This window comes from Bos taurus, chromosome 18, assembly GCF_002263795.3.
Source record: "Bos taurus isolate L1 Dominette 01449 registration number 42190680 breed Hereford chromosome 18, ARS-UCD2.0, whole genome shotgun sequence".
NCBI lineage: Eukaryota > Metazoa > Chordata > Mammalia > Artiodactyla > Bovidae > Bos > Bos taurus.
Genome location: NC_037345.1, coordinates 46019380 through 46035890, shown reverse-complemented (window position 1 = coordinate 46035890; position 16511 = coordinate 46019380).

Here is a 16511-nt window from a genome sequence, read left to right as displayed (position 1 = left end):
CCGGCCCCGGCTCGCTGTGACAGCAACTTCTGGTATTTCTCTGAAGGAAACACATCCTAACTCGAAAGGATATTGGCACCCCAATGTTCCCGGCAGATATGGAAGCAACCTAAGTGTCCATCAATGGAAATGTGGATAAAGAATATGTACACAAAGGAATATTTTTCAGCCATGAAAGAAGAGTATCTTGCTACTTGCTACCACATGGATGGGACTGAAGGGAATTACGCTAAGTGAAATAAGTCAGAGAAAGACAAATACCGTATGATCTCACTTACAAGTGTAATCTTCAAAAAATTAAAATGAACCCATAGATACAAAGAACAGTTTGGTGGTTGCCAGAGGCAGGGAGTAGGGGGTGGGCAAATGGGGTAGAGGTGAGTTAAAGGTACAAACTTCTGGTTATAAAATAAATAAATAAATCCTGGGGATGTAAGTTATAGCATGGTGACTATAGTTACTATTGCTGTATTGTATATTTGACAGTTGCTAAGAGAGTAAATCTTAAAAGTTCTTATCACAAGAAGAAAAATTGTAGCTATTTATGCTGATGAATGTTAACCAGACTTATTGTAGTGATTGTTTTGCAGTAGATATAAATATTGAATCATTACATTACACGCCTGAAACTAACATAATGTTATATGTTGATTATATCTCAACTTTTAAAAGAAAATAGGAGTGGCTATAATACAGGTGGCTCAGTGGTAAAGAATCTGCCTGCAATTCAGGAGGCCCAGATTCAACGCCTGGGTCAGGAAGATTCCCTGGAGGAGGGCATGGCTACCCACTCCAGTATTCTTGCCTGGAGAATCCCATGGACCAAGGAACCTGGTGGGTTGTAGTCCATAGGGTCGCACAGAGTTGGACACAACTGAAGCTGTCTAAGCAGCAACAGCATAGTAGATTTCAGAACAAAGAAAATTATCCAAGACAGAGAAGGATATTATGCAATAAGGAAAGGGTTGACCCACCAAAACATAGCACTCTAAATGTGTAAGTACCAAACAGCAGAGCTACAGAATGTGTGAAGCAAAATCCAATAGAAGTGAAAGAATAGACAATCCACGATTATAGTTGGAAAGTTCAACACTCGTCCTCAACAACTGATAGAAGAACTAGACAAAAAACAGCAAAGGACAATGCCATCAACCAACAACATTATCAACAAACAGTATCTAGCTGACATTCACAGACTACTGCTGCTGCTGCTGCTGCTAAGTCGCTTCAGTCGTGTCCGACTCTGTGCGACCCCATAGACGGCAGCCCACCAGGCTCCCCTGTCCCTGGGATTCTCCAGGCAAGAACACTGGAGTGGGTTGCCATTTCCTTCTCCAATGCATGAAAGCTAAAAGTGAAAGTGAAGTCGCTCAGTCATGTCCGACCCTCAGCGACCCCATGGACTGTAACCTACCAGGCTTCTCTGTCCATGGGATTTTCCAGGCAAGAGTACTGGAGTGGGGTGCCATTGCCTTCTCCGACTACTACTCCACCCTAAAACAACAAAATACACTTTATTTTCAAGTGAGCATAGAATGTATACCAAGATCAACCAAATTTAAGGCCATAAAACAAGCCTCAAAAAAATTGAAATAATTGAAATAACATACAGTATATGCTTTAACCTCAATGGAATCAAACTAGAAATAAAAAACAGAAGCATCCCCCAAACACCTGAAAACCAAACAGCACACTTCTAAATAACCTATGGGTCAAAGGGAACATCTTAAGGGAAATTTAATAATACATTGAACTGAAAGAAAATGAAAATAGAGCCTATCAAACTTTGTGGGACACAGCTAAAACACAAGGGAGAAATTTATGGCACTGTTAAGTCTTGAGAGTTCCCTGGTAGTCCAGTGGTTAGGACTTGGTACTTTCACTGCAAAGAGCCAGGGTTTAATTCCTAGTTGGGGAATTAAGTTCATGCAAGCCAAAAAAAAAAGTAAGCCTCAAATCAATAACGTAAGATTCCATCTCTAGAAACCAGACAAATAAGAGCAAAACAAATCTAAAACAGGCATAAGGAAAGAGATAATAAATATAAAAGCAGAAACCAATGAAATTGAAACCAGACAAATAATCAGATCAGATCAGATCAGTCACTCAGTCGTGTCCGACTCTTTGCGACCCCATGAATCGCAGCACGCCAGGCCTCCCTGTCCATCACCAACTCCCGGAGTTCACTGAGACTCACATCCATCCAGTCAGTGATGCCATCCAGCCATCTCATCCTCTGTCGTCCCCTTCTCCTCCTGCCCCCTATCCCTCCCAGCAACAGAGTCTTTTCCAATGAGTCAACTCTTCGCCTGAGGTGGCCAAAGTACTGGAGTTTCAGCTTTAGCATCATTCCTTCCAAAGAAATCCCAGGGCTGATCTCCTTCAGAATGGACTGGTTGGATCTCCTTGCAGTCCAAGGGACTCTCAAGAGTCTTCTCCAACACCACAGTTCAAAAGCATCAATTCTTCGGTGCTCAGCCTTCATCACAGTCCAACTCGCACATCCATACGTGACCACAGGAAAAACCATAGCCTTGACTAGACAGACCTTTGTTGGCAAAGTAATGTCTCTGCTTTTGAATATGCTATCTAGGTTGGTCATAACTTTCCTCCCAAGGAGTAAGCTTCTTTTAATTTCATGGCTACAGTCACCATCTGTAGTGATTTTGGAGCCCAGAAAAATAAAGTCTGACACTGTTTCCACTGTTTCCGCATCTATTTGCCATGAAGTGATGGGACCGGATGCCATGATCTTCGTTTTCTGAATGTTGAGCTTTAAGCCAACTTTTTCACTCTCCACTTTCACTTTCATCAGGAGGCTTTTGAGTTCCTCTTCACTTTCTGCCATAAGGGTGGTGTCATCTGCATATCTGAGGTTATTGATATTTCTCCTGGCAATCTTGATTCCAGCTTGTGCTTCTTCCAGTCCAGCGTTTCTCATGATGTACTCTGCATATAAGTTAAATAAACAGGGTGACAATATACAGCCTTGACGAACTCCTTTTCCTATTTGGAACCAGTCTGTTGTTCCATGTCCAGTTCTAACTGTTGCTTCCTGACTTGCATACAAATTTCTCAAGAGGCAGATTAGGTGGTCTGGTATTCCCATCTCTTGAAGAATTTTCCAGTTTATTGTGATCCACAGTCAAAGGCTTTGGCACAGTCAATAAAGCAGAAATAGATGTTTTTCTGGAACTCTCTTGCTTTTTCTATGATCCAGCGGATGTGGGCAATTTGATCTCTGGTTCCTCTGCCTTTTCTAAAACCAGCTTGAACATCAGGAAGTTCATGGTTCACATATTGCTGAAGCCTGGCTTGGAGAATTTTGAGCATTACTTTACTAGCGTGTGAGATGAGTGCAATTGTGCGGTAGTTTGAGCATTCTTTGGCATTGCAATGAAAACTGACCTTTTCCAGTCCTGTGGTGGAAATAAAATACCTGGTTCACTGAAAAGATCAAGAAAATTGATGGATCTCTAGCAAGACTGACAAAAAGAGAGAGAAATTATTAATATTGAAAGTGAAACAGAGAATATTTCTACATACCCTGCAGATGTCAAAAAGATAATAAGGGAATATCATGAAAAACTCTATCTACTTAGAGTAAATGGATCAATTCCTCAAAAAGTACAAGCTACCACAACTCAATCAATATGAATCAGATAATTTGAATAGCCCTGTAACTACTAAAGTAATTTAAAACGTGCAAAATGAGCATTCAGGTCAATATGGTTTTACTGGAGAATTCTATCCATCATTTAAGGAAGAATTAACACCATTTCTACATAATCTATTTTGTAGAAAATGGTAGAGAGAATGCTTTCCAACTCATTCTATGAAGTCAGTATTACCCTGAAACCAAACCAAAACAAAAAAGACAAATACAATACAAAACACAGAGACTCTCCTGGGACTCTGTGGGGTCCTCACAGAGTCCAGGCACCCTCCCAGAGGACTCCACAGGACTTGCAAAGGTCAGTTTTCATTCCAATCCCAAAGAAGGGAAATGCCAAACAATGTTCGAACTACAACACAATTGCACTCATCTCACACGCTAGCAAAACAATGCTCAACATTCTCCAAGCCAGGCTTCAATAATACATGAACCATGAACTTCCAGATGTTCAAGCTGGTTTTAGAAAAGGCAGAGGAACCAGAGATCAAGTTGCCAATATCCACTGGATAACAGAAAAAGCAAGAGAATTCCATAAAAACATCTACTTCTGCTTTATTGATTACACCAAAGCCTTTGCCTGTGTAGATCACAACAAACTGTGCAAAATTCTTTGAGATGGGAATACCAGACCACCTGACCTGCCTCCTGAGAAATCTGTATGCAGGTCAAGAAGCAACAGTTAGAATCAGACATGGAATAACAAAATGGTTCCAAACTGGGAAAGAGTGCATCAAGGCTGTATATTGTCACCCCGCTTATTTAACTCATATGCAGAGTACATCATGTGAAATGCCAGGCTGGATGAAGCACAAGCTGGAATCAAGATTGCCAGGAGAAACATGAACAAACTCAGATATGCAGATGACATCACCCTTATGGCAGAAAGTGAAGAGGAACTCTTGAGTGAAGAGCCTCTTGATGAAAGTGAAAGAGGAGAGTGAAAAAGCTGGCTTAAAACTCAACATTCGAAAAACCAAGATCATGGCATCCGGTTCCATCACTTCATGACAAATAGATGGGGAAACAATTGAAACAGTGAGAGATTTTATTTGCTTGGGCTCCAAAATCACTGCAGATGGCGACTGCAGCCATGAAATTAAAAGATGCTTGCTCCTTGGAAGAAAAGCTTTGACCAACCTAGGCAGCATACTAAAAAACAGAGACGTTACTTTGCCAAAAAAGTTCCATCTAGTCAAAGCTGTGGTTTTTCCAGTAGTCATGTATGGCTGTGAGAGTCGTACTATAAAGAAAGCTGAATGCTGAAGAATTGATGCTTTTGAACTGTGGTGTTGGAGAAGACTCTTGAGAGTCCCTTGGACGGCAAGGAGATCAAAACAGTCAACCCTAAAGGAAATCAGTCCTGAATATTCATTGGAAGGACTGATGCTGAAGCTGAAACTCCAATACTCTGGCCACCTGATGCAAAGAACTGACTCATTTGAAAAGACTCTGATGCTGGGAAAGATTGAGGGCAGAAGGAAAAGGGGATGACAGGGGATGAGATGGTTGGATGGCATCACCGACTCGATGAACATGAGTTTAAACAAGCTGCGGGAGTTGGTGATAGACAAGTAAGCTTGGCATGCTGCAGTCCATGGGGTCACAAAGAGCCTGACACAACTGAGCAACTGAACTGAACTGATAGTATAAAAAAGAAAACTATAGACCAATATTCTTCATGAAAATGGATAGTATAAAAAAGAAAACTATAGACCAGTATTCTTCATGAAAATGGATGCAAAAGTTCTTAACAAAACATTGGCAGATAGATGTCAGCAATATATCAAAAGAATTATACAACTATAACCATGCAGGGGTTATTCCAGGGATGCAAGTCTGGTTCAATATTTGAAAATCAGTCAATGTAATCTCACATTAATGGGACAAAGAAGAAAACTCACCTGATCATATAAATTGTTGCAGAAAAAGCATTTGGCAAAATTCATCACCCTTTTATGATAAAAACTCTCTGAAAACTAAGAGTAAAAAATTTTCAACTTGATTACCTACAACTAACCTTCAAAACATACTTAAGTCTTAACAGTGTTAATACTCTCTCCTTCTAAGCTTGGTAACCAGGCAAGAATGTTCACTCTCAATTAATCTTATTCAATATAGTACTGGAAGTTCTAGACAGTATAAGAAGATAAAGAAAAGCAATAAAAAGCATATAGATCTGAAAGGGAGAAATAAAATCTATTCACAGATAACATAAAGGTCTGTGTAGAAAATCCCAAGGCACCTACAAAAAAATTCCAAAATTAATAAGTGAATTCAGCAAGGTTGCAGAATACAAGATAAACACAAAATTAGTCACATTTATTTATATTAATAATGAATATTTAGAAACTGAAATTTAAAGTACAATTCCAGATTTCTTGGGCTTCCAGTTCCAGAGGATGGGGAAGGATACATGCTCATCTTCTTCGAGAGCACCAAAATCACAACTAGCTGTTGAACAACCATCGATAAGAGGATGCTGAACCTACTGAAAAAAGACACCCCATGTCCAAAGAAAGAAGAAGCCACAGCAAGACAGTAGGAGGGGCACAGTCATTATTAAATCAAATCCCATACCCCCCAGGTGGGTGACCCACAGACTGGAGAACAATAATACCAAAGAAGTTCTCCCACTGTTCTGAAGGTTCAGAACCCCAGGTCAGGGTTCCCAGCCTGGGGACCTAATTAAAAGGACTGGGAACCCCCAGGGATCTGACCTTAAAGGCCAGTGGGACTTGATTACAAGACTTCCATGGGACTGGGGGAAACAGAGACTTCAGTGTTGGAAGGCACAAAGAGAACCTTGCAAACACCAAGACTCAGAGGAAAGGAGCAGTGAGTCCACAGGAAACTGAACGAAAACTGCCTGCCAGTGTTGGAAGGTCTACTGTGGAGGTGTGGGCTGGGTTGGCAGGGGCTTACCACAGGAACAGGGGGACCGGCAGCAGGTGTTTGGGAAGGTCCGTTTTAGAGTAAACTCTCTTGGAGTTTGCCATTAATGAGACCATAGAGCCCATGGACCCCAGGGCTGGGTCAGTTTAGCCACTCAATTGTGTCCAGCTCTTTGTGACCCCATGGACTGCAGCACGCCAGGCTTCCCTGTCCATCACCAACTCCTGCAGCTTGCTCAAACTCATGTCCAGTGAGTCGGTGATGCATCCAACCATCTCATCCTCTGTTGTCCCCTTTTCCTTCTGCCTTCAATCTTTCCCAGCATCAGAGTCTTTTCCAATGAGTCAGTTCTTTGCATCAGGTGGCCAAAGTATTGGAGTTTCAGCTTCAGCATCAGTCCTTCCAATGAATATTTAGGACTGATTTCCTTTAGGGCTGACTGTTTTGATCTCCTTCCAGTCTAAGGGACTCTCAGGAGTCTTCTCCAACACCACAGTTCAAAAGCATCAATTCTTTGGTGTTCAGTTCAGTTCAGTTCAGTTCAGTCTCTCAGTCGTGTGCTACTCTTTGCGACCCCATGAAATGCAGCATGCCAGGCCTCCCTGTCCATCACCAACTCCCGGAGTTTACCCAAACTCATGTCCATTGAGTCAGTGATGCCATTCAACCATCTCATCCTCTGTTGTCCCCTTCTCCTCCTGCCCTCAATCTTTCCCAGCATCAGAGTCTTTTCAAATGAGTCAGCTCTTCGCATCATATGGTCAAAGTATCGGAGTTTCAGCTTAAACATCAGTCCTTCTAATGAACACCCAAGAGTGATTTCCCTTAGGATGGACTGGTTGGATATCCTTGCAGTCCAAGGGACTCTCAAGAGTCTTCTCCAACACCACAGTTCAAAAGCATCAATTCTTAGGCATTCAGCTTTCTTTATAGTACGACTCTCACAGCCATACATGACTACTGGAAAAACTACAGCTTTGACTAGATGGACCTTTGTTGGTGAAGTAACATCTCTGCTTTTTAGTATGCTGTCTAGATTGGTCAAAGCTTTTCTTCCAAGGAGCAAGCATCTTTTAATTTCATGGCTGCAGTCGCCATCTGCAGTGATTTTGGAGCCCAAGCAAATAAAATCTCTCACTGTTTCAATTGTTTCCCCATCTATTTGTCATGAAGTGATGGAACCGGATGCCATGATCTTGGTTTTTCGAATGTTGAGTTTTAAGCCAGCTTTTTCACTCTCCTCTTTCACTTTCATCAAGAGGCTCTTCACTCAAGAGTTCCTCTTCACTTTCTGCCATAAGAGTGATGTCATCTGCATATCTGAGTTTGTTCATGTTTCTCCTGGCAATCTTGATTCCAGCTTGTGCTTCATCCAGCCTGGCATTTCACATGATGTACTCTGCATATGAGTTAAATAAGCAGGGTGACAATATACAGCCTTGATGCACTCTTTTCCCAGTTTGGAACCATTTTGTTATTCCATGTCTGATTCTAACTGTTGCTTCTTGACCTGCATACAGATTTCTCAGGAGGCAGGTCAGGTGGTCTGGTATTCCCATCTCAAAGAATTTTGCACAGTTTGTTGTGATCTACACAGGCAAAGGCTTTGGTGTAATCAATAAAGCAGAAATAGATGTTTTTCTGGAACTGCTTTATTGATGATCCAAGGTAAGTTGGATGTTTGGCCTGAGGGCTGGATCACCTTAGGCCAAAAACTACCAGGGAGGGAGCCCAATCCAATTATAAGCAGATAATTGGATTAAAGCTTTACTGAGCAAGGCCCTGCCCACCAGAGCAAGACCCAGTTTTCCCCACCACCAATCCCTCCCATCAGGAAGCTTATAAAAGCCTCTTAGCCTCTTCCATGAGAGGGCAGAGAGAAGCAGGAAGAAAAACCACAATCCCACAGCAACTAAAACAAAACCACATTACAAGTTAATCAGCATGAAAATGCAGGAATTTACGTCCCAGATGAAGGGACAAGATAACCTCCCAGAAAAACAACTAAATGAAGTGGAGAGAGGCAACTTTCCAGAAAAAGAATTCAGAATAATGATAGTGCATATGATTCAGGATCTATGAAAAAGAATGGAGGCAAAGATTGAGAAGATGTAAGAATTGTTTACCAAAGACCTAGAAGAGCTAAAGAACAAACAGATGAATAAAACACTAGAAGGAATCCATAGCAGAATAACAGACAGAAGCATGGATAAATGACTTGGAGGACAGAATGGTGGAAATCACTGCCGCAGAACAGAATATAGAAAAAAGAATGAAAAGAAATGAAGACAGCCTAAGGGACCTCTGGGACAACATTAAAGGCATGAACATTTGCACTATAGGGGTCCCAGAAGGAGAAGAGAGAAAGGACCTGAGAAAATATTTGAAGAGATAATAACTGAAAACATCCCTAACATGGGAAAGGAAATAATCAACCAAGTAGAGGAAGTACAGAGTCCCAGGCAGGATAAACCCAAAGAAGAACACACTGAGGCATACAGTAATCAAACCGAGAGAAAAATTAAAGCCAGAGATAAAATATTAAAAGCAACAAGGGAAAAATGACAAACAACATATAAGGGAACCCCCATCAGGCTATCAGCTGATTTCTCAACAGAAACTCTACAAACCAAAAGGGAATGGCATGATACATTTAAAGTGATGAAAGGGAAGAACCTATAACCAAGACTACTTTACCCAGCAAGACTCTCCTTCAGATTTGATGGAGAAATTGAAAGCTTTCCAGACAAGCAAAAGTTAAATGAATTCATCACTACCAAACAACTTTACAACAAATGCTAAAGGAATTTCTCTAGGTAGAAAACAAGAGAATAAAAAACCCTACCTATAGAATATAAGCCCAAAACAATTAAGAAAATGGTAATAGGATTATGCATGTCGATAATTACCTTGAATGTAAATGGGTTAAATGCACTAGTTAAAAGACTGGCTGAGCAGATGAAAACATATGTACACGTGCACTTCCACTTTGTAATTATCTTACACTATTAGGTTAATCATGTTCCCATTATGGCTTGCAATTGTAATTTTCTTTTATTTTTTTGTCTGGCTATTGATTGTGAAAACAGATAATATCTTTTACTATTGTGATTATGTAACTATTACTCACTTAATACATTGTATCATAATTGGTCAACAGTGCTCCCTGGAGGTGAGGTGACAGCCCCAGCTCACAGGCAGGACATAGCCAAAGACCCCACTCCCACCCCAGAGCTTGGTCTGCCTGGAACATCATCTCTGGGGCACAGGCGGGGAACCACAATCTGGTCTCAGAGGGCCTCTCTATCAAAATCAAGCTAGAGATGAGCAGCCAGAGGTATGTGTGATGTAATGTCACCATGGAGTACCTGTCAGGCAGAGCAAGGGACTATCAGCAATAACGACAGCACGCTTTTACAGAGTGATGCTCATTTCATGACCACCACCGTGCAAAGTGCTTTGCATGCTCCTGATAGCTCACAGCACACTCAGGAAGTCAGAACCACCCATGTCTGCACCATCCTTAGAGGGGAAACTGAGGGACAGCTCATAGTTGACAGGTGGCAGGACTGGGATTTGAACCCAGGTCTGTTCACCAGGTGCTCATCACATGTCGTATGTCATAGACAGCTGAGTGCAGCGTGTGTGTGACCTCACTTAACCCTGTGAGAAAGGTGCTGCCATCCCCATTGTTCAGGGCAGGTGACACCCCAAAACAGAGACCACCTACCTCTTTGGAGGAAAAGATGTGAAGGCGCCAGAGCTGCATTCTCAGGAATCCTGATTCCTTAGCCCTGCCTCCTCCATGCAGCCCTTGACCTCCAGAAATAAAGACATGCCCTTGAACTCCCTGAACAATTTCTTCCTGTGACCATCAGCAATGCCTGGAGCTATGCCAGCAGATACTCCTAGCTGGTGAGGCAGAATATACATCCCCAGTAGGTCCCCTGTTGAAGACTGGGATCTTGTTCCCTGGCCTGGGAGTCCTGCACTGAGATCACTGGGTTGGTGGGGTTTTTTTTAACTTTTTATTTTGAGATAATTATAGACTCAGAGGAAGTGACAAAGATAGAAAAGTCTGGTGTGCCCTGTGATGAGTTTCTTCTCATGGTTACTTCTTACATAATTAGGTGTAGTACAACCTGTATGTGGTTCTAAGTCTTTTTATCTCATATCTAGATGTACATAACCATTGCAGACAAGATACAGAATTATTCTATTATGGCCAAGATCACCCTTGTAGTCACATCCACCTCCCTTTCCTCCACTATCTCTAACCAGTAATCTGTTCTCCATCTCTACCATTTTGTCATTTTGATAATAGTACATAAAGGGAGTCATATGGTACATGACCCGTTAGGATTTTTTAAATATTTATTTATTTGTCTGCACTAGGTCTTAGTTTCGGCATGCGATATCTTTAGTTGCACCAGGGTAACTCTTTGTTGCATCATGTAGGGATCTAGTTCCCTGACCAGGGATCGCACCCGGGCTCCTTATATTGGGATCGCAGTGTCTTACCGCTGGACCATCAGGGAAGTCCTTGGACTGTTTTGTTGGTTTGTTTTTAACTCAGTTTAATGCCCTTCAGAACTTTCCAAGTTGATGTCTGTCCCATACCTCATTCCCTTGCTACATAGTACTTGCTACATAGTACTCCTTGATATATCACAATTGTTGGCTGTATCCCAGGGAGTTGTGATACATCCACAGAGTACTATGTAGCAATGGAATGTATTATGTACATTGTACTGTGTAGCACATAGATGTATCACAACTGTTGAACCATTTAGTATTGAGGCACACGTAGATTATTTCCAATTTGGGGCTATTACAAATAAAGCTGCTTTGAACAACCGTGTACAGGTTTTGGTGTAGACATGAATTTTTATTTATTGGGCATCAATGCCTAGAAGTGCAGTTGCCAAGTCATATGGTAGGATTATTTCATTAGTTTTTCAAGAGTGGCTGTACCATTTTACATTCCCACCAGCCATGTATGAATGATCCAGTTTCACGGCATCCTCACCAGCATTTACTATCATTATTATTTTTAATTTTAGTTGTTTTATTGGTATGCAGTGATTTGCACAGACTTGATTTGCATTTCACTAATGGCTAGTGGTGCTGAACATCTGTTCATGGGCTTCTGTGCCTTTTGTGTATCCTCTTTGGTAAAGTATCTTTTTAGGTCTTTTGCCCATTTTCTAATTGCCCGTACAATCCACCTACTTAAAGCATACCCGTCAATGGTTTTAAGTGTAGTCACAGCATTGTGCAAACCATCACCACAGCCAATTTTAGATCATCTCATTACCCCAAAATGCTCATCACCATTAGCAGTCACCCCCTGTTTCCTCTCGACACCTGCACCCCAGCCCTAGGCAACAACGAAATCTACTTTCTGTCTCTACAGATTTTCTTTTCCTGGTCATTTCACAGGAATGCAATCATACAATATGTAGCTTTTTGTGACTGACTTCTTTCGCTTAATGTTTTTAAGTTCATCATTTTGCAGGATCTGTACAGTACTCCATTTCTTTTCATTGTCAAGGAGTGGTATTTCATTGTATGGATAAATCGTATCTTCTTTATTCATTCATCACTCAATAGACATTTGGGTTGTTCTCAGGTTTTGGTTTTTATGAGTAATGAGCTATCAACAGTTGTGTTCAAATTTTTGGGTGGATATGTTTTCATTTCTCTTGGGTATATACCCTAGGAATAGAATTTCAGAGGCAGATTGGAACTCTAGGTTTAACCTTCTGAGAAACTGTCTTGAGACTGTTTTTCAAAGTGGCTGGACAATTTTACATTCCCACTAGCAATGTATAAATGCTTTCATTACTACACATCCTTTCTAGCATTAGTTGTTGTCACTGTTTTGTATGGTAGCTGTCTAATAGGTGTATGAGAATGATAGCTCATTGTGATCTTAACTTGAATTTCTCTAAAGGTTAATGATGTTGAACATCTTTCTATATGATTATTTTCTATCCAAATACCATCTACCATCTTCTGTGAAATGTCTCTTCCTGCCTTTTGCACCCCCCCCCCTTTTTTTTTCGCTCATCTTTTAGTTGTTTGATGTTTGGTGTTTTTGAATGTTGAGAGTTCTTTATATACTCACTCTAGACATGAGTTCTTTGTCAGGTTAAGTGACTTGAGCTATTTTCTCCTAGTCTATAGTTTGTCCTTTCATTCTCTTAAAAAAACTTTCCCGGAGCAAAAAGAAATTGATTTTGAAGTCCAATTTATATTAGGGGTCATGTTTTGCAGAGTGAGGAAGGTGGGGAAAGAAGGAGGTGTGGCTCCTCCCGGGCAGAGCTGTGGGGTTCCTTCTCCCACCCCCAGGAGAGTAGCCAGCACACAGCCTGGAGCCCTTTCTTCATTGGGTATGTGGAGCTGCCTGCACCAGGCACCAGTTCTCAAGATAGGCTGGGAGACCCTGCTGGCCGCTGTGTAGACGGTGAACACAGGGGATCATCAGGCCAGGGGCTCTGGAGGCCATGACTCCTGTCCAAGAGAGATGTTCGGGGATGGCTTTTCTCAATCAGGAATGACCAAGGAGTTTGGTGGGAGGGGAGGGACAAAGCAGTCCTTGTTGACATGCCCCGGTGCCTGGCCCCTCCTTCACCAAGTGGCCCCTCCTTCCTGACAGGTGCAGCTGTGAGAGTAGCCCAGCCTGGCCAAAACTCTTCTCCTGCTTGTGTCCCCGGCTCTGAGTCATTGTGTCATGGGGGCTAACTCTTCCTCAGCTTGATGTGTCCTGAGAGAAGAATCCTGTCAGCCTTGCCTGTCCTTGAACATACTGAGTGCTGTGTTCTCCACCAAGCTAGCGCCTCTCAGCCTCTCTAGCACCTAAGGAAGCTGTCAGCATCTTGGGATCCTCTCTTCCTTCCCCTCCATATCAGCCGGTCTCCTCAGGGCCCCCTCCAGAACAGGTCCTGACTCTCTTCCCTCTCACCACCCACTTTCCCTGTCTCTTGGACAGGAGTCATGGCCTCCGGAGCCCCTGGCCTGATGATCCCCTGTGCTCACTGTCTAAACAGGTGCCAGCAGGGTCACCAAAACCCTCCCTAATGCTCCGCCTTTGTGTAAGTCTCCAGCAGCTCCCCAGTTCACTCAAAGTCTGAGTCCTGACTGTGGCCTAAAACCCTGCTGTGATCCAGCTCCCTTGGGCAACTGCTCAGACTCCTATACACCACTCCAGGCATGCTGGTTGGTTTCCTTCTTGTTCCATGACCACCGCAAGTACATTCCTGTGCTGGACATTTGCACCTGATCTCGACTTTCCCGGGACCCTCATTTCCCAGAAATCGACTGAGCTCCCTCCCTCCCTCTCTTCCTTCCGGTCTCTACTCAGTTGACTGCTCTCTAAATCAGCCAACTTGCAGGCACATGCTGTCCTTCTATCTCTTTTAGCTTCCTTCTTAGCCCACTCACTATCTGACCACACGTTTATCTGGTTTTTGTCTATCTCTTCCATTTGATGTCAGTCCCAGCAGCCAGAGTGTGGGTCTTTTGGTCTGTACAGCAGCCCTACAAGGAAGTGCTCAGTAACCTCGTGTTGATGGAACTGGCGAATTCTGGGGGGTCCAGGCGCTGGGCAGAGTGTGATAGCTGAGTTGAGTGTCATCACTAAATGTTAGCCTAAGAGATGGTCTTTGTGTCAGATCACCTCACTGTAACCCAAACTTTAATGGTTTGCCTGTGACCTTTAGGATTTTTGTTCTGTCTGTGAACCACCTGAAGTATTGTTATTTCGTACGTTTCTTGAAATCAATTCACTTGATTGGTTTTTAAACTTACTTCTTCCTAAGCTTTTAGCAAAAAAAAAAAATCAAATTTCTAAATATCCCTTTGGGGATGGGCATGTACACACTGCTGTATTCAAAGTGGATAACCAACGAGGACCTACTGTATAGCACGTGGGACTCTGCTCAATGTTATGTGGCAGCTGGATGGGAAGGGGGTTTGGGGGAGAATGGATGCATGTATATGTATGACTGAGTCCCTTTCCTGTTCACCTGAAACTATCATAACATTGTTAATCAGCTCTACTCTGGTATAAAGCAAAAAGGTTTTTGAAAAATTTAAAAACAATCACATTTGGCAACCTAGTTTCCTTTTGCTTGGACATAGACTAAGTGAAGTATGACTATCACCTAAAAGTCCCTCCACACCGCTCCCCGGGACACCCAGCTCACCCGGGTGGCACTCTGGCTGCACCTCAGGCAGCACAGGGTTACTCTGATGGCTCCGATTATTGACATTGCTCTGCCTCTCAGGGCGAAGTCCTTAGGGGCATTCCTCCCCAGCCAGACCTGCTGGAGCCAGGGGTTGTTGTCAGGGGACAGGTGCGTCAGGGCAGGTTCCCACACATGCACAGGAGAGCTGGTCAAAATGTCTAGTGGGGCAGCCTTGAAGTCCCTGCTGTTCTCTGCCCCCCTCTCCAGTTTTGGTTCAGCTCCTGGAACTTTGCCAAACGTGTTGTCACTTGGGAACTTCACACAGGGTGTCCCTGAGTGACATTCCTGCCATACAGACACTTCCCCAACCCCGAGACCCTAAATCTGCTTTCGTTCTAGTCTCCACTAGCCTTCCCTGTTGGGAGCAGGTGTTGCCTGTAGTGGCCAGGTGTTCTGTCTGATGTCATTTATTTAATGTCCTTCTCCCTGAGTGACTGCCAGCACCGGGAGGAAGGGGCAGGCCTCAGGGTGGGGTCCCGCCCTGCTACCACCTGCCTGTCTGCCTTTCTCCTGCATGGGGACAACCCATTCCAGCTAAAGTAGCCTTGTTCCCTTCCCACTCAACAGTGTAGTTATTTCTGCCTCTAGACCTTGACTTTGGTCTCTGATGTACCCCCCACCTTCTCCAAAAAAAAAAAAAAAAAAAAACCAGGGCACAACCACCTTCCTTAGGAATCGCCCAAATCCCCCATAGCCCTGCAGCTCTATTCTTACTGCCCCTTCGGCACCTTCATACTCACAAGCTCCTGCTGCTTCTCACTGAAACGGCAGTGCTGTACAATGGTCAGTGCAGGGGAGGGGGTGGGACTCTAGGGCCAGGTCCCAGGTGGGTGCTCAAGTCGGGGCTGCACAGTCCTCAGCTGGGGGCCCTCAGGGAAGTCATGTCACCTCATTGCCTCGGCTCCTCCAGATTCTCCACATCAGTGCACGAGAATCACCAGATGTGTACGTGCATGCTGAGTCACTCAGTCGTGTCGAACTCTTTGCAGATCTGTGCATTGTAGCTCACCAGGCGCCTCTGTTCATGGACTCTCCAGGCAGGAATACTGGAATGGGTTGCCATGCCCTTCTCCACCAGGAAGAGTCATGAAAACACAGACTGCTAGGCTTGGGTATGGCCTGAGAATCTGCCTTTTTGGCAGGTGCCCAGGTAAGGCTGATGCTGGTAGTGCCAAGACCCCACTTGGAGAACAATTGTCAGAGTCGTCAGGGAAGGTGGATGGAGATTAATTCATGTAAACCAGGTAGAATCATGGGGCACATAGTAAGCACTCAGCAAAAATGTTAGTTGTTGATAACAATTCATGCTAGAGAGTCTGGCCTTCTTTAACTTCAAGAAGACTTGAGTCCAGGGTCTGGCCACACCATTTCCTGGCTCTGGGACCCTGGGAAAAATCACAGGGCTTCTCGGAGCCCCAGAGTTCTCACAGGGTTGTCCTGCAAGAGGTGGGGGTTCCCTTCCCAGGATAGCCTGAGCTTCCTAAAGGGGTTCAATACACAGCTGGTGCCTGATGGATATTTCTTGATTCAAATGAGGTTTGAAAGATTGAGAATTTCCTGGTGATCCAGTGGTTAAGATGCAGGGCTTTCACTTCTGGGACTAGAATTTGATCCCTGGTGGGGGAAACTAAGATCTCACAAGCGACATGGAGCAACCAAAATAAATACTTCACTTAAAAAGAAAGATTGAA